Genomic DNA, 19694 nt, shown 5'->3' on the forward strand with positions numbered 1-19694 from the left:
AGGCATTTGAGAAGCTTATAGGAATCATGGCATGTCATCGAGTGTTAGCACTTCCTAATTTCAATCAACCCTTTGTATTAAAATGTGGTGCTTCAAATAAGGGTATTGGAGCAATGTTGTAGCAAAACAAAAGTCCCATTCCCTTTACTAGCCAAGCTTTGGGCCCTAGAAACCAAACTATTTCAACCTATGAGAGGGAATTAATTGCCATTGTCCATGCTGTGAAGAAATGGCAGAATTACTTACAGGGAATATACTTTATAATCAAGATTGATCACAATAATCTTAAGTATTTCTTGGGCTAGAGAGAAAACACTAATTTCCAACAAAAGTGAGTTGTCAAATTTTTGGGTTTTAATTATGAGATTCAGTACAAAAGTGGCAGTGAGAATACAATGGCTGATTGTCATTCTAGAATACAAAGTGATACATCAATTACTTATCCTGACATCACTTGTTTTTCTATAGAGTGTGTAGCTATCTCTTACCTATACTTTGGGTGGATTGGAGAAGGCATACTGAAACAGATAAGTGAATCTTAGCTAAAATCAAAGAGATGATTTACAATTCCAAGCAAGGTGAAGGGTCTTCTACACTTGCCAAGTATGCAGTTGACAATGGATTCCTATGTTATAAAAGGAGGATTTTCCTAAGTCCTATATGAGTGGAAGCAAAAGATTATAGAAGTATCATGCTACTCCTAGAGGTGGGCATCAAGGTGTGGTTAAGACCTACCACAAAATTAAAAAAGGATTATACTGGCATGGAATGAAGAGATACATAAGGAAATTTGTGGTAGAGTGTTGGGTATGTTAACAAAACAAAGTGGAAACCATTGCTCCACTTGGACTTTTGCAACCTTTACCTTTTCCTCATAAAATATGGTCTGATATCAACATGGATTTCATATTGGGACTTCCTAGTTGCATAGGCAAGACTGTTATTTTAGTAGTGGTGAACATATTGCCTAAGAATGTTCATTTTATTGCACTCTTTCACTTTTGCATTACAGCCACTGCTGCCCGAGCCTTTATTAATAATGTCTTCCAGTTACATGGCATGCCAAATTCAATTATGAGTTATAGAGATCCAATATTCTTAGTGCCTTCTGGAAAAGGTTGTTTAAACTAAGGTTCCAAATTATGCATGAGCTCTAGGTATCATCCCTAGAGTTATGGTCAAACTGAAGTCATGAATAAATGTTTGAAACCTATCTAAGGTGCTTTGTAGGAGGGCAACCCAAGAATTAGCTGCAATGGTTACCTTAGGCTGAGCGGTGCTTCAACACCTCCTATCATACCTCTGCAAGGTTTACTCCTAATGAGTTAGTCTATAGACATTCACCTCCTCACATAGTGCAATATTAAATGGAATCCACTAATATTGCCACAGTGGAACATATATTGTTGGAGAGAGATGAGATGTTAACTATCCTCAAAAGAAATTTAGAGTTAGCTCAAAACAAGATGAAGATTCAAGTTGGCTAAACAAGGAATAAGAGATACTTTGAAGTGGGAGATATTCTATATTTGAAGTTCGTTCCCTATCAGCTTTAGTCTCTTCCATCCTATGGTTATAACAAACTGCAACCTAGGTTCTATGGACGTTATGAAGTTCTTGAGAGAATTGGGATCGTGGCTTACAAACTCAAGCTGTTGAAAGGAACAAAAATACATCATGTGTGCCATGTTAGCTTTCTTAAAAAGAAACTGGGAGATTATGTGGTTCCAAGTTTGGTGCTACCACAAGTAACACAAGATGGGTTGGCTGATCAAACTCCTATAACAATGCTTTCTAGAAGGATGTATAAAAAGGGAAATGCAGCTGGTGTGCAGCTTCTGGTGCAATAGAGTGGACAAGAAGCTATAGAGGCATCTTGGGAAGATTTTGATGCTTTCAAGTCTCGATTTCTAGATTTTCTTGTTTGAACCTTGAGGACAAGGTTAATTTTCAAGAGGGATGCATTGTTATGTACTGCAGTATTATGATTGCCTAAATCACAAGTAATTAAGTGTTGGGGTCAAAATGTAGGGAATTAGGGTTAATGTTTAATTTTCCTTTGTGAGAAGTTTGTTTTAGTGTTTTATTCTTTTATGTCATGTGGCACTCACACATATGGAATGTTGGTAGTAGTATTAAACCAACTCTCTCTCTCTCTCTCTCTCTCTCTCTCTTTCTCTCTTTCTCTCTTGAAACGATTAGATTTGAAAGTAATGGAAAATATTTTACAAAAACAACTTTTATCTTCTTCCTCCCATTTATCCACCATAGCTTCCTTGCATCAAGGTTAAGGTTAAGGTTAAGATTGAACTAGTAAGGAATTGGTATCTAACAACCTGTAACCCAACTCGACTTGCATCGTCGTCACGCTTACCGGGCTCGTCTGCCCTGAACCCGTTCCCTGTTGCTTCTTCAAATTTGCTCGTACCACATGAGACCACCATGATCTCATGCTTGGCAGAACCACCTTGCCACCTCGCAAGCATCACCTTGTCTCCCACATCTACCCAAACTCAATTGAAACCTAGAAACTCTTGCCGATTCGACCTGGTGCTATTGACAGAACCCCGAACCTGCCTCGTTGGTTGCCTGTACAACCCACATTGTCCCACCACCTGTAACCCAACCAATGTTGTTTTACAAATCCCCTTCTAAAATTTGACATGGCACCATGATTGCTCAATTCTATGTGCTGCATGATTTAGGAGAACACCCCTACCAGAAAAAGGAAAAAAAAAAAAAACAAAAAAGGAAAAAAAAATTGTTGGGTTTCTACTTGCTTATTATTGAGCCAATACAAATTGTGTTTTAGAAGGGTTTCTTTTGTTGAGTGCGTATATGGAGTATCGCCTCCACAACAATTGCATGAGTGGTTGGAGTTGTGACCACTCGAGTGACATTGTGTACATGGTGAAAAATTGGATTTATTTGTTGTTGCAATTGGGATATGGAAATCTCGTTTGTTTATTGTCAGAATTTGTTTGTCTGTTTGTCGAAATCTGTTTGTTTAGCTCACTTGTTCACTTGGGTTGCTTGTTTGCTTGTTTGCTATAATTGCTTGCTTGAATTATTCGCTTGAATTGTTCTGTTGAATTGCTCGCTTGAATCGCTCGCTTGTCTTGTCCGCTTAACGGAACTTGTTTTGTCGTACTTGCCTAGCGAATCTTGTCTTGTCATGTCCGCCTAACAAAGCTTGCATCCACATCTACTTGTTGGCAACCTCATGTCGTGTACCGCTATGAGTTTGAACTGGGAGGGGGGAGGAGGGGTTGGAAAATTAGTTTATTATCATATTAGTTTTCTTATGGGCCTAGCTTAAGATTTTATTGCCGTTAAGTGTTAGGGTTTGCTTTAGTTTTCTAAACAGATGCTTTTTAACTCATAAAATAATAAGGTAGTCACAATATAGTCTTACAGGTTTATTACAGTCTTGACAATTTTGTATTTTTCTTTTTCATTTCAATTAATAAAGTTTTTTTCATAGTTTTATATTTGGTTTGTGCGTGTACTCTAATATTCAACTCTTTTCTCAAATGACTAAAATCGTCCTACGCTACTACACCAACCCATGTTATGCTCCTATGGGGAATGTTGGTTTTATGATTGCATAATGCTAGGAAGATTAAATTTGTAGGCAAACTTTTGTAAACTGAATGACATGGGAGTTGATGATTGAATTACTACTTAAGCCTTCATAAACATGCTCATTCTTCTTAGTAACACATCATTTAGTTTATAAATTTTGTCTACAAATTTAGTGTCCCTAGCATTCATTACCTTTGTGATTTAATCTCAGTTGTCTCCCTTTGCCACTTCGGCTTACCGTCCCGTAGGTTTGTCAATGACATTTGTAAATTAGCAACTAGGAGTGGGTTCAAAAAACCGAAACCTAAAAAAAAAAGGGACCGAATACTGAACTGAAATCGAAAACCGAAAAAAAACCAAACCAAACCAAACTGACCTTTATTGGTTCAGTTTCGGTTTTTGGAGGTTCGGAAACCGAATTTAACCGAACCAAACCGAATGTCTTTTGCACTTTATGATGCCCATGATGTTTCTTTTGTGAAATTTTGTTGCCAAGTTTGAAACTAAGCCTAGGGCTTTTTCAAGGAGCATGCTTGGTTCAATTACGGAGGATATTCCATTGGTTATAGAGGAAAGTTTTGGAAGGCTTTGAAACTTAGAAGAGTTTCTTTATGTGTTTGCTTTTTGAATGGATACGATGATCATTTTTTTTTTTTGTAATTGAGATTATTGATAGAATTTACAACTACCTTCCCACTTTCTCCATTTTCTTAATATTGTCTACCAATGTAAGCTTCTTTTCTAAATTCCATATTAAAAAAAAATCAAATTTTATAAAATAAAATAAAAAACCAAACCGTACTGAAACCGAACCAAACAAAACCAAGCCGAAAAAAAAACCCGAAAGAAAATCAAACCGAAACTACCAAAGTTTCAGTTCGGTTTTAATTTTGGCAAAAAACCGAACCAAATGAAACCGAACCCATCCCTATTAGCAACAGGTGTTGTGCAATGCTGCTAATCTCCTGCTTCATCTCGCACCAACACACTTCAAATTTCATACAAAGCAAACCAACCCCCTAATTGTACGAAAATTTATTTCATAATTTTGTTTTTCGTTCTACACATTTGTATTTATTTATGTTGTTTGATCTTTATTTTATTTAATTCCATTCGAAAAATTCTAATCCACACATGAAAAATAAATAATTTGCACAAGGGAGAAAAAGAGAAGAAATCAGTTCCAATTTCTTTTGTTATGACAAAAAACCCTTCTAATTTTATGAATATGATGCCTTATGTTTGGAGATACGGAGTATTAATATTTAGATTTTGGTCAAATTTGAGCTTTGGTTTCAAAACTAAAAATTTATGAGTATTAGTCCATGAACTCCCAATAATATAGAGCAATGATCCTTTTGAGTAACAATGTGAGAACTTTCTTCCAAATAAAGAGGTTCATGCTCTTCTCAACGCCCTCCTCCATCTATCTTTTGTTCGTTCTTCTCCTTCTTTCTTTCATTCTCCCATATATTTTCCTTCTACGTATAACTAAAAACGAAATAGTTACCAAACAAATCCTAATTCTTTTCGATTTTTCCCCTTCTCTTTTTGCTCAACCATACTAATACTACCCATATGCGCGTGTGGTCCATCTGATTTTCTAAACCAGACACCCAAGTTTGGGTGCCAACTATCATGACCAGTTTTGTATGGTTGCAAATTAGGTTGCTGTCATAGAACAACCATTGTATTCAACGCCAATAAGGCAGAAAAGAAACAACATAACCCCAACCAAAATTATCGACTCTATGACATGAGTTCTGTTTTACAAATTGCACCGGAGGTCTAAGCAACATAATCTTCTACAAGTTCAGAATTATGAACAAAAACACAACGGAAGAAAAAGGGGAAGAATACTCCTAACTAGTCTTCTGCACTTGAAGCAACACCTGTTAATCAAATAGAGACGAGTAGCAGGTGGATTGTCTTTTTAACCTCGCCACCTTAAGCATGCCTTCCATCAATATAGCGGGTGCATAGCCTTCATGCATTTACTTTTACTCTCTTCATCAGCTCTACAAATTCTGTAAAAGCTGCAGTTCAAACTTTCCTTTCCTCAGTATTGGTTTCTTAAAGTCGTACAGTAAGTATATACCATTGTCATAAAGAAATGAAATAAGGTATGCAGGCTTAGAAAATTAGCCCGTAAAAAGCCACAGGGAAAAAATTGACATGCTATGAACTCTAGCCTCCCCTTGCAGCTAGTTATTAAATTCAACATTAGCTAGGAAAAGTGCATATTTCTAGAAAGGTTTTGAAAGAAAGAACCGCAAGCACCTTCCATAGTTGTTAATTGTAAAATAGAAATTTATTTATCAGTCATTAGAAACATTTACCATAATCTGAATCACGTGGTCCAGGGGATGCTTCAGGGTGGTACTGAAGAGACATGATGTTTCTTGCAGGATAGGCAAGACCAGCACAGCTTCCATCATTAAGATTGACATGAGTTACTTCTACACCTTCAGGAAGTGATGCAGGGTCGACTGCATAATTGTGATTCTGGCACAAGAAAATGTAGAGATAAAAGTTTAATTCATATATGTGCTTTACCTTAACTTGCCTAGAAACGAAGCAGAAGAGGGTCAGGGGTGGAGAATCCAGCACAACATGTTAAAGCCCTATCCCATTGGCATGCTTACTTTAAGATGCCAGTTCTTCAAAATTTATTTCATATAGCAAAGTTTCAAGCATTGCTGCATTCTATTTATAAAACAAACTTACATGTTTAGTTACCTGAGCACTTAACTCAACATGTCCAGTACGAAGGTTGCGGATTGGATGATTTCCTCCATGGTGACCAAACTTCATTTTAAAAGTTTTACCACCTAATGCCTGGCCAAGCAATTGATGACCCATGCAAATTCCAAAAACAGGAACCTTTCCAAGTATCTCCTTTACTGTTTCAACAGCATAAGGAACAGCAGACGGGTCTCCAGGGCCATTGCTAAAAATAACCCCATCTGGTTTCCTCTTAAGGGTCTCTGATCCAGACTATGTTGATGGCACAACAGTAATTTTACAGCCGTGGGAAGCCAAGCGCCTAAGTATGTTATGTTTGATTCCAAAATCATATGCAATAACCTTCAATACCCATAGAAAAAGAATTAATATGACTGAACCATCTCATGCCAACAGCAAAGCAATGCCGTAGTAATTCAAAATTCAAACAGAACATAATGTGAACTTACATGAAAAGCCTCTCCATCTCTTCCTTTGTAGTTAAATTCCCACTCGGAATTTGTTTTATCAACCCATTCATAAGGGGCCTTGCATGTGACACCACTTATCAAATCAACCCCTACAAAATTATATTCAAGCATGGACTTTTACATGTGCAGTACTTACTAAGGCTTCCATCTTGCCTTAATCTGCAAGTGATAGCACGCGTGTCAACATCATCTGTTGTATAATCAGTCAGCATCGAAAGCAAAAGTTAGAAGTTACACAGAAAAAGTATATTACACAAATTAACATCATTCAAAATCTCAGAGCCTTCAAATTTAATCTCATGGTTGAACTTACAAACTCCCATCATATTCCTCTCCGCTAAATAATCACCAAATGTTTCTGCACATCTCCAATTTGAAGTACTGCAAAACATCCAAAACAATTAACAAAACCAATTGATTGAAATAACTAAGCACAGCTCATTCAGCAAAATTACAAAGGAAGCGTACCTGATACTTAACCTTCTAATCACTAGACCACCAAGGAAGCATTGCTTTGATTCTTCGTCATCTGATAGGAACCCATCAATATGAAAATTCAACGACGCCAAGTCAACATAGTTTTTAACATGAAAAAAAATCCACCTACCAAAATTTACACCAGTATTTCCTATATGTGGGTTTGTCATCAGCACAAACTGGCCAGCATAACTAGGGTCTGTAATATTTTCTTGATACCTGCATATAAATATAGAATGGCCATATATCAGACTTCATGTATGATCATGCCGAACTTATCAACTCTATAGACATTGATATCCAACCAAAGATGTGGTGACCACTTCCATTCATGCAAGCACTGATTTTCGTCACCCAAAGTCTGATTATTTTTAGAGAAATTTTATTTGGACCCAACCTTTATATCTCTACACCCAACTAACAAATTTTCTTGACTAAACTTTCAAATTTTCCCTTTAATAAATAAGAATGAGAAAATAAATACTAAAGGTTTTATATCTACACCCACATCACCACTACACCTTCATTTTCTCCACTGAATCCAATCCAAGCATTGCGACCATTGATGCTCTTGTTTTCTCTCCTTTGGATCTCACTACTCGGAAAAGATTTCTCAAAATAAAAAAACTACTTGGAAAAGAAAAAAAGTCGGTGTGGAACTGGAGAGGATCTCTTTCCTTGGCATTCCCACTTTCATGAGAATAATAGTATTAATTTCCCTTCTGTAAATCAATACGTGAAGAAAAAGGGCTTATGCATATGATGTGGAGGGGATTTCATAACCCAAGGTCCTTACGTCGATTGAAATAAAAAAAAAGGGCTTTTGCAACTTAAGTTTGCTTTAAGATTCACATTAGGACTCCTACACCACTTGTTCTCCACTCTTGATTTGTCGATTTTAGCGTTTCTGGCATTTGAGTTCGGTTTGTCGGAAATAATGGAGGCCTGCAGTGGTGGTCGTAGGGTTTGGGTGTAGAGACACAAATAAAACTTCAATGTTTATTATTTACGGGCAAATTTGGAAGTTCAGAGAAGAGAAAATATTAGTTGGGTGTAGAGATAGAAAAGTTAGGTCCAAATAAAATTTCCTTTATTTTTATACCCCTGGGGTTACCTCAAGTGATGAGGGAGGCTACATGGGTTAGAATTAAGACGGCAAGGGCTTGACTCCCTCCAATGTAACAAAAAAAATATAATTATTATCAGTAGAGTCAGACGGAAGAGACATAAGATGTATACAACATTTCATATCATTGGCCAGATTGTACTCAGATTCATAATAGCTCAAACATTATCTGACTGACTCAAACAGTCATCTGACTTATAGACAGCATGCATACAAGCATATACATCGCAAACCTAGAAGAACATTCACAACTGTGTAAAGTGCATGTGGATGTACTTAGTTTGGATAAGAACAAGCAACTATGGTCTTCAGGCATAACAAAACCCTCCTTTCCCTTAATAACAAGGGTGGTGGGTGAGTTTCAGGATCATTTCTTAGTAGGTGCATGTAGTTCACCAAGCAGGAGTAATGACATCCAGGTAATGACATCCAGGCATGATGACATGAAGAATCAACTACTCTGTGAAATAAAAAAATGCTACGAGGTGTGAACCAACCTCTCCATATTCCTAAAACCTAGGGAACAAAAATATTTTTTTCTTTACTACGATTCCCAGAAATCCCTCGAACTTGCTCCCACCCTCAGATTCAAATTAGGCCCTCATGCCAAACCCTACAATCTTTGAGAAGCAGAAAACTCTAGCAAATATTTACATAAGCACCGTGAGGAATCGAACCCCTGACCACGTGAAAGAAAATAATAGACCACTATAATGACTCAAATTCCATACCTTTTATTTTAGTAATGAATGAACCAAATCAGGAAAAGGAAAGGATACCGTAACAAGAGGGCAATTTCTGAAATAACTTGACATTATGATAGTTTTCGGAGAGGCTAGCAAACAGTTGGTAAGTGAATTTAATGCTCAAGTTGAATAAGAGGACCCTTGTTTTGGAAACTAAAAGGTTGTGTAGCAGCTAAAAACCACGAAGAGAAAAGAAAAGTAACCAATTGACATTTTAAGATAAATTGCTGGGAAATGCACCATTTATAAGTCATCTCACCCGGTCAAGGATGTATTGAAAACAACTTCACCAACTTGGGTTCCTGAAGCACCGAATGACTTAGCCCTCCAGATTGAACCATCTTCAAGCACAAGTCTAGCATCCGAAGTCTTCCATGGTGTTTCTGCCAAACCTAAATCATAGAAGTAAAACCAAATGACGATATCAAAAACTAAGTGACTAGCATGCACAGATTCTGTTGTGGAACACTTATGGTATAACATTGGGTAGGGGACGGTCCAGTCTTATAGATGAAAAGCATTGCCGCATGAAAAAACCTGTATTAGTAAGGAATTAGAAAGCATGGTGATGAGGCAATTTCATATTATATATTTTACCCTATTCTTAGTACGTTTTGGTTATTATTTTGGTGAGATTTTGATACTTTGATTTATATTTTTAATGAAGACATGTGGCTTCCTCTTGAGGAAAAAGTGATCAAACAGATGAATTTTGGAGTGATTCCAATTGGAGGATGTTCGGGAGTCTATCAGATAGTTCGTGTCAAAGTTTCAGATTTTTTTCTACCACACGGGACGCTAATAAACTCGATTTCTATATAAATGTTTAAAATTATAATTACCAATTGGTGCCTAAATTTTTCAGTTCAACTTAATTAATTGTCTACTCATCTAAAACATGTAGGCTGAACAAAAGAAGAGTAATTTCATATCTAAATAACTAACTTGTGGGTTGTTTAACCAAATAAATCCATCATTTCTGCTTGTCCTTCAATATAATTACTGTCAGTAAATTAAACATGATTAAGGATAAAAAATAAATAATAATTCACACTTTAGGAAAACTGATACAATGATAAACAACAATTCAAACAATGAGGGCAACGAAGGAGAGGCAGCAGTACCTGGGACAGAGTTTGATGCGGCGGAGGAGCGTCTGAGAGTGAAAACCCTAAGATTTGAAGGATTTGGAGACTTTGGAACAGACAAAGTCAACGGGTTTATTAGAGCTAAGTTGACAGCGGTTGTGGCCATTAGAAACTCTTCTTTTCTCTCTCTCTTTCTCTCTGCTACGGCTGCGGCGGCGTTTCAGAGAGAAGTTATTGTTTTGACGGAGGAGTCGGAAAAATTGGGCTAGAAATAAGAAGTTTCAGAAAGCCAGAAGATTGTACAAGGTTATATGTCCAGGGGGCGAAAAGCAAGACGCATGCTCATGAACGCACTGCTTTTTTCGGGCCATTTCTCAAAAATTCAAATTTGCCCAGTAACTTCTTAGTTTGTCCAAATGTATTCCCAGAAGTGTTTTTTTTTGTCACAAATTGATCCGTCAAACTTCCGAAGGTGTGTTTCTCAAGAGGACAGATTTGAAAACTTCAATATTTGGGTTTAGCTTTTTAATGGATTCGGCATGAAATGGGTCATTTACATTTTTTTTTTAACAAACGATATTATCTACAAAAGAAGGTTGGACTAGCAATGATATGATTCAAATTCCTCACCTTTAGTATAATGATATATTTTAGGGATAATTTGATATAGATCCAATTTTGTGAGCCATTATCAGAATTAGTCCACTACATTGAAATAAGTCCAATAATTGATATTCCACGTAAGCTTATTTATAGTACCATATTTATCCCTTAGACTTATAAATTGTAGTAAATATTCAAAATTTCTTAATTATATGATTATTTGTGGTTTAACTAATCCCTTAATTATAGGATTAGTTATAGCAATAAAATCTCAACCCCCAGTCCGTTTCATCCCTCCTTTTTTTTTTTCCTTCTTCTAAACAATTCCTTTTGTTAGATCATGGAATCAATTCTCCTCTTTCTTCTATCATCTTTCATGGGTGATATTTTGTGTTCCTCCCTCCAAAATCCTTCATGACAATTTCAGTTTTTACATAGCTTTCACAATTTTTTTACATATTCATTGGGCAATACATTATCAATTGCAAGCAATAATACAATATCATGCATTTATATTTGCTCTATTATATTTTTGTGCGTATGGTAAACTGAAACTTAGTATTTGTTCCTTTTTTTGTTTAGTATTTGTTCCTTTAATGGAGGTATATTATATCATATTTCTATTCTAATGTTCTGCCATGGAGGTTCAGCATTTTTCTTCCTATACAATAGGTAGTTTATTTTTATTTTGTTGGTAGATTATATTTGTTTTGTAGGTATAAAGCATTTTTCTTCCTATACAATAGGTAGTTTATTTTTGTTTTGCAAGTAGATTACATCTGTTTTGTTGGTATAAAGTATTTTTCTTCCTATACAATAGGTAGTTACTAAATTATATCGGTTTTGTAGGTAAACATCATTAGGTGGTTACTATATAATATTTTAGTTTGAGTATTTAAATATTCAAAATTAAAAACTGAATAAATGATACAAAAATTAAAGAATTTAAATATTTTTTGACACACCCCGATCCTAGAATCAAGTCGTGCTGGCCGTCATGTGAGTGTGACGTAGCCAAAAGTGCGACACGGAAGCAAGAGATAATAGAAATATGAAGGAATTTAAACCAACCACTAGCAGTAATAACCTACTAGCATAAAAGAGTGAGTTATAAAGTAAAACACACGAATTTAGAACGTAGGTATCAAGTGCAGTCAAGTAGGACTATAATTAAAAGTACAACACCCGCAGGTGAGTCCTACATGCAGAACGTCTGTCAGAACGCCGAAAAAGACCTCGTGAGCCACCAACTGCTAACTAGAACCTGGAGGGGCGCAAAACAAAGATGAGTGGGTGAGTAAAACCAAAGATTTTCCAAAACATTTCATTTAAACATTTCTAACCCCTCACCGTAAAATCTGTATACTTTCCCAGAAATATAGTATATAAACATATAGATATATCACCAAAAGCTCAAATCCCAATCCTTCAACACTTTTCAGAAATAATATGCCATGCCATGCCAAAATATAGTATGAATGCATCAATATAAATCAGGTGAAATAATAAATCAACCGGAGACCCTACAGTGGTCCTGTACGGCTGATTCTATAGCTCAATATCCCACTCAGCCGAAGTCACCACAGTGACCTATACGTCCCTACTCTCCACGTCACTCGGAACTACGTAAGGTAGTCTGTACGAGGAAAGGTGTAAGAATACGCTCGAGTGCTTCTCTCATCAATCATCGGCGTGCATAACTAAGGTCACCCACTAGTCGGAATCACACCTAGTGATCTATACGACTAGCATGTCGGAACCCTCACATGGTCTGTACAACATTCACCTACTTGGATCCAAGGCGAGCGTGCAATGTGGTGAATAATATAAGCACTAACACCTAGGGTGCCGGTTATGAGCTTCCAATGCAATTCACATAAAAATAAATCGTATGAATAATGTAAAAACTCACCTGTGCGTCCACCGCGTCAATTCATATATATATGCATCAATTATCAATTCAAATATCTCATCGATTGCATGCATGTCATTTTAAAACATATTTTCATATAAATGCATTTTCTGGGAAAAAACAGTAGTATATAGGTAATACAAAAACAAAACTGCCCACTCACTGGTAAGTCGATGGGTCGTAACCCCCGTGACGTCCCTGGATGCGCTCGTCCTCGGGATAGGTGTCACCTATATGCGAAACAACTATAAAAACGTTAATTAAAATACATAACCAACAATTCAAAATAACTTCTCATACGGTGCTCAATTTGGGTATATGAATATACCACATCGACCTACTCGACGTCACGGACGTCGAGAAATTTTTAGAAAAAATTTTTGGGCTTGTCACGCGCCCCCACGTGCCGTGGGTGGCACGGACCTACGCACCCCGACGCGCGTCTTCTTCCTCAGCCAGTCGCCGGACTGGTTTTTCCCGTGGCCGGATTCCGGCGAATTTTGTAATTGCTTGTTCTCCTTCGTTTCTCAACAGTTTTCTTCGAATTTTATATCAAAATGAAGCCCTAAACATGTAGTTTCATGCTATACTACTTTAAGGCTCTAAAAATCACGAAATCTCACCGGAGAAATCCCACGAAAACCGGCCAACTTTGAACGTGGTGATCCCGACGTCCAAAACTTCCAAACGAACGTCCCCGAGCTTCCTTAGAACCTCACAAAGCTCACTGTGAGGTTGGATTGTCCTAAAAATTGTTGGAAGTATGCCCACAAAGCCACTCATTTGATGTAATAGCTTTTTGGAATACTTATTGTATTAAACTTTTATATGTTTAATGAAGGGCAAATCTTATTGTTGATCACTATTTATTGTATCATGTGTTTAAGCAATAAGGGAATCCAAGGAATGTATTTGTTCTAAGAGATAAGTGATCTAATGAGTTAGATTATCGAGACCTTTCTCTTATGTTCATTCCTAAAACGTTCCTAGCCATAGGATTGCTAATTGGGCATTGACAATCCGCTAAGGCTAGTATGTGTTATGTTGACTCAATCGTGAGTATAACTAGTCTCAAGTCATTTGGTGTTGGACACTAAGACAAACACATAGGTGCTCGAAAGAGTACTCGAGTTCACTGAACGACGATCAAAAGAGAGTTCGAACATACATGTCATGTATGAACTCTAAGGTTGCAATATGCAAAGTAGTCCTTTGACCTGAGGCATCATCGATGTCTAATGATTAGGTCCTTGATCTTTGATCCTGTCAACGGCATTCCTTTGGAGTGTCCACGGCATTGTTGGGGTCAAGCTATCTAGTCATGTAGGCATATGAATGCACAACAAGGGATCTCTAACCTTCCATGGTGGAGGGAGAATACTCTAAGATATGATTCTAAAGTCTTTGGCCAAAGCAAATGAATATGACTTAGGAAGTTTGTTCCAAATCATATTCAAGGGAATCATATAGGAAAGTATCACATTGGATAGTAGACATGAAACAAACTATCACTTAAACAATGTGATTAAGAGTATTGTATTAGAGAAGGACCGTATTGCATTGTAGTTGTAACTGGATAGGTTCTCCAACCAATTCTACTTAGCTTGGGTAATCATGATATGCTGCTAGGCGTCACTCATGGTTTGTGGAAGCCCTAATGGTTAGCAAACACTAATCAACAAAAAGGGAGAATTGAAATGTGGTTTCAATTCACAATCGATCGTTAAGAGTAACATCGCCCACTGCCTCGCTAAATAGAACCTAATGGATCGTACACCGAGTAAGGATGTATGTGAAGAAATTAAATGAGATGGATAAGCAATTAAATGGTTTAATTGAAGAATGGTCAAGATTAATTAATTAGTTAATTAATTATACGAAAGGTTCGTATTGGGCTTATATGTTGGTTTTGGGTTTCGGGGCCCAAAAGCGTTTTGGTCCACAAGGCCCATTATGTTTAAGTTGTATGACAACTAAAACAAAATGGGCAAATTAGCCCAATAACAAAGGATGGCCGGCCATTAGGGTGGATGGGCAAAGTTTGCTTAATTACAAGTTTGCCACTCACCAAAGAAAAGGTTATAAATACAACTTTATAGCTATTTTCTAATGAGGGTTCTTCTTGTTGAAATTGGGTGAAACATTTTCTCCATTTTCTTCTAAGGAGGCCGGCCACTAAGGGGAGGGACATCTAGCAATCTCTTCTTTCCTTAGTCATCCATATCATCTTCACAAGATACATCCTTGGTGAAGAGACTTAGAGACATCAAGCTTTTGGTGTTTTGGAGAACAAATCCTTTTTCCTCAAATCATCAAAGGAGCACTAAAGGGAGGAAAACACAAGGAGGATTCAAGGAGCTTGGAGGTGACTTGAAGGCCCTCCACTTGGGTGAATCCCTTGTGTAATCAAGGATGAGCTTCAAGGGTAAAGAATCACTAAATCTTTACTTCTCTTTAATGTTGTTAAAGAGTTTATTTTGGTTCACCATATACTAGGCTTTGAAAGTCATGGGTTTTATGAATTGTTTTTGGATGCATGCCTACTTTAAAGTGTTAATAGCTTGCATGTGTATTCAAATGTTCATACTTGTTCTTAGCTAGGACAAAATTTATCCTTCAAAAATAACCAACACAAAGTTCATGAATAGTGCCACATTCGGTCCTCCAGTTTTCAACGTGAAAACGAAGGATTTCTTACCTGAAAATGGTATCTTTGAGTTCGTAGGACACTCACGAACATGATGGTGCTAATCTCCACTTCGATCCACGAAGTTTTGAAGGGTTTTGGTCTTGTCCGTACAGTTCGAGGGTGAGAGAGTGAGAGAGAGTCGTGAGGGAAGAGAGAGGAGACACGGGGGAAGGAATGAGAAGTGTCCCGTGTGTGTGGGTGTGATCCATCCAAAAACAAGAAGTCCAACTCACATCCCTAGCCACACAAACATACATATCACTTTATTAAATCAAACTTAGTTCATTTCCAAAAACTTAGGAATGTATGTATTTAGACCAAAAATATATGTCTCACACACATACCTTAGTACCCGCTAAGGGTACTTTCGTCATTTCACGCTCCTGATATGAAAATCTCGGGACGGGCTGTGACATTTTTATCTAAAAGGGCAAAATTGGTATAAAAATATGTAATTGGATAACTGGACTTAGTTCAAAAACTACCTATGTTTTTGGACCTAGATCGAAATGGCCCTATATTTTATACTAACGGATCATTTCTTTAGTGTGGGTCATTTTAGTTTTACTCATGAGTATCCATTTCAACCCATTGAGAACATAACTATTTAGTAGTCAGACAAATTCCTACAATCCCTGTCACTAACTTTTTAATCTTAAGAAAGACAAATAATTTTTCTTTAGTGCATGATCACAAGATTATAGTTGAATCTTTTGGGCTTTCATTGTCCCTTTTAAGTTAAACTTTAAGTTTGATTCTAACCAAAAAATAAATGAAAAATTCTTAACGAGTGACAAAAGTTGAGCCGTGTGAACAGACTCAAGTTTGAAATTTTCTACTCGTGACCTACGGGTTGACACAAGACAACCCGTTAAGATAACCGATAACATGAACACAACAAACACAATTCATTTATCAGGTATAATATTCACAGTTGTATTAATATTACTCTAACAAAGTTGCAATTTGAGTGAGCTCTAAGGTAAGACAAATTGGAGCAAGGCTCACATGTGCATTATTTTAGAAAATGGAAAGGTTGAGATTCAACTATAGTTTATTTAGTTAAATCTCAACTGCTCACTCATGACAAAAAATATACGAGAATGAATTTCCGAAACAAACAAAAATGTAGTTGGAAATAGAGAAGATTTGTGAAACCCCACCAGTCACAGCCCGTCCCGTGATTCTTTTTATCGAGGTTGTGAAATGACAAAATTATCCTTGGCGGGTGCTAAGGTAGGTGTGTGACATATTATTGAACAATGCATTTTCCCTAAGTTTTGGAAAGTTTGAATTTTGATTAAAGGTTGTATGTGTTTTGTGTGGTTAGGGAAAGAAGTTAAACTTGTTTTGGGATGGACCACACACACACACACGGGATACCCTCACCCCGTGCCCTCTCTCTCTCTCCTCCTTCTCTGTCACTCTCACTCTCTCCCTCTCAAAACTGTACAGACCGACCCAAAAACCCTTGAAACTTCATGGATCGAAGTGGAGATTAGCACCATTGTGTTCGTGAATGCCCTACGAACTCAAAGGTTCCATTTTCAGGTAAGAAACCCTTCGTTTTCACGTTGAAAACTTAAGGTCCGAATTGAGTACTATTCATGAACTTTGTAATGGTTGGTTTTTAGGAAATCCAAGCTCATAGTGAGCTCTAGGACGTTCCCACGAAGCTCAGGGACGTTCGTTTGGAAGTTTTGAACGTCAGGACACCCTAGTTCGAAGGTGGCCGGTTTTGGTGAAGTTTCCCGACGTGATTTTCGAAGGTTTTGAGACTCCAAAGAGGTATAGCCTTCTTCCCCTTGTGATTTAGGACATTTTGGTGAAAATTTCATGGAAAATGGTTGAGAAATGACAGAGAACCAGGAGATTGAAAAATCTCCAGTTTCCGGCGACCGGAAAAACCAGTTCGGCGATTGGAGGAAAAAGATGACGCGCGTGGGGAGCGTGGGGGCGCGTGTAGCCTCAAAATTTTTTTCTAAAATCATGTCGACGTCCGTGACGTCGAGTAGGTCACTGTGGTATATTCATATAACCAAATTGAGCACCGTATGAGAAGTAATTACGAATTGTCGGTTATGTGCTTTAATTAACGTTTTTATAGTTGTTTCACATATAGGTGATACCTATCCTGAGGACGAGCACATCCAGGGACGTCACGGGGGTTACGACCCTTCGACTTACTAGTGAGTGGGCAGTATTTTTTGTATTTACCTATATACTATTGATTTTTCCTAGAAATTGAATTTCAATGAAAGTATGTTTTTAAAATGCCATGCATGCATATTGTGAATTATATGAATTAGTAATTGATGCATATATATGTGAAATGGTGTTGTGGACGCACAGGTGAGTATCAAGTGAGTTTTATGTTATTCATATGGTTTATTGTGAAGGAAGATTTTGTGAAAACATGTTCATTTGAATAACATCTATAGCATGCAATTAACAATTAAAAGGCGGAATCATGCTTGCATGCACTCAAAAACAAAACATCAACCATGAAATTCAAAGCCTAGTAGATTGGTGAACCAAGACTCAACTCAAATCAAAGTGAGTTGAGAAATTTATACCTTTGTAGATTCCTCTTTGCATAAGCAAAGGCTAATCACCCAAGGAGAGGGCCTTCATTCCTTGCTTCTTAGATCCATGGATTTGGATGGAAGAATAGATTCTCCAAGTTCCCAAAATTGAGAACCTCTAAGTTTCCACACCAAGGTTAGATTGGAGAAGAAATGAGTGACCTTGGAGGAGTTGGATTGCTAGCTAATCCCTCCGAGGGGGCCGGCCTCTTTAGAGAGAAAGGGAGAGACATGTTCTCTCCAATTTTCTCCAAAACAAAAACCCTAAATGAATTTTGGCTATAAAGTCACATTTATACCTTAATTCATTGGAGTGGCAAACTTGTAAATAAGTTCAAAACCCACTCCATCTCTAAATGGCCGGCCATTGGGTTTCATTGGGCTTTTAGTGCCTTTGTGAATTATTAGTCATTAAGTTGTCATACAACTTAGGTTAATGGGCTTGACGTTCGAAGCCTATTGGGCCTTGAGGCCCAAAACTAACCCGTGGTCTTTTAACGAACTTATTCGTTTGATTAATTAACATATTAATTAATCATTGCCATAAATAATTAAACCATTTAATTATTCTTACTCATCTCCGTTGTTTCTTCAATCTTTACCTTACACGGTGTACGATCCATTAGGTTCCTTTTAGCGAGGCAGTGGGCGATTAGAACTTTTTCAAACCGATTGTGAATTGAAACTTACTTTCAATTCTCCCTTTAGTGATTATACACGTTTAGGGCTTCCACAAACCATGAGTGACACCTAGCAGCATATCATGGTTACCCAAGCTAATCAAAAGAGGTGGAGAACCTATTCAGTTTAGGATTACAAATGCAATACGGTCTTTCTCTAATACAATACTCTTGACCACATTGTTTGGTTTGATAGTTTATTCATGTCTACTATCCAATGTGATTCGTTTACTTATATGATTACCTTGAATGTGATTTGGAACGCCTTCCTAAATCTCATTCATACTCTGATCAGATATTTTCAATCATATCATAGAGTATTCTCCCCTAAACGGTTTGAAGGTTAGAGATCCCTTGTTGCGCATTCAATTGCCTCTATGGCTAAGTGGCTTAACCCCAACGATGCCGTGGACACCCACGGATGGGGTGACTTTGACATAATCAAAGATCAAGGACTTAACCACAAGACAACTGTGATGCCTCAGGTCAAAGGACTACTTTGCATTATCCCAACCATGAGTTCTCATGTGACATGAATATGAGAACTCTTCGTTGATCGTGTTCAGTGAACTCATTCTCTATTAAGCACCTACGTACTTGTCTTGATGTCACACACACCATTGACTCGAGACTAGTCACTCTCCCTGAGAGAAGACACAACACGTACTGATCTTAACGGACTGTCAATGCCCAATTGGCAATCCTATGATCATGAACGTTTAGGATGTGTCTACGAAAGAATGGTCTCATGAATCTAACTTCTTTAGATTGCATTCTCCCAATCACATATTCCTTGGACTTATCGTTTAAGCATATAACATTTATATGAGACGGCTCAAACAATAATCTTTGCCCTTTATATTTAAACTACATTAGTTTAACTTTGTGAAATGTCCGTAAAGTATCATCATATGATTGGTTTTAGGGCACATTTCCAACAATCTCCCACTTGCACTAGAGCCAATCAGCTTGGTCATCAGTGATGATA

The 19694-nt window shown here is 37.3% G+C and overlaps 1 pseudogene; it reads right to left on the reverse strand.

Moving 5' to 3' along the window:
• Positions 1-5231: 5231 nt before the first annotated feature.
• LOC126603209 (carbamoyl-phosphate synthase small chain, chloroplastic-like) lies at positions 5232-10669 on the reverse strand (annotated as a pseudogene).
• Positions 10670-19694: the final 9025 nt, after the last annotated feature.

The sequence above is a fragment of the Malus sylvestris genome, chromosome 15, assembly GCF_916048215.2.
Source record: "Malus sylvestris chromosome 15, drMalSylv7.2, whole genome shotgun sequence".
In the NCBI taxonomy this organism is placed as follows: Eukaryota; Viridiplantae; Streptophyta; class Magnoliopsida; order Rosales; family Rosaceae; genus Malus; species Malus sylvestris.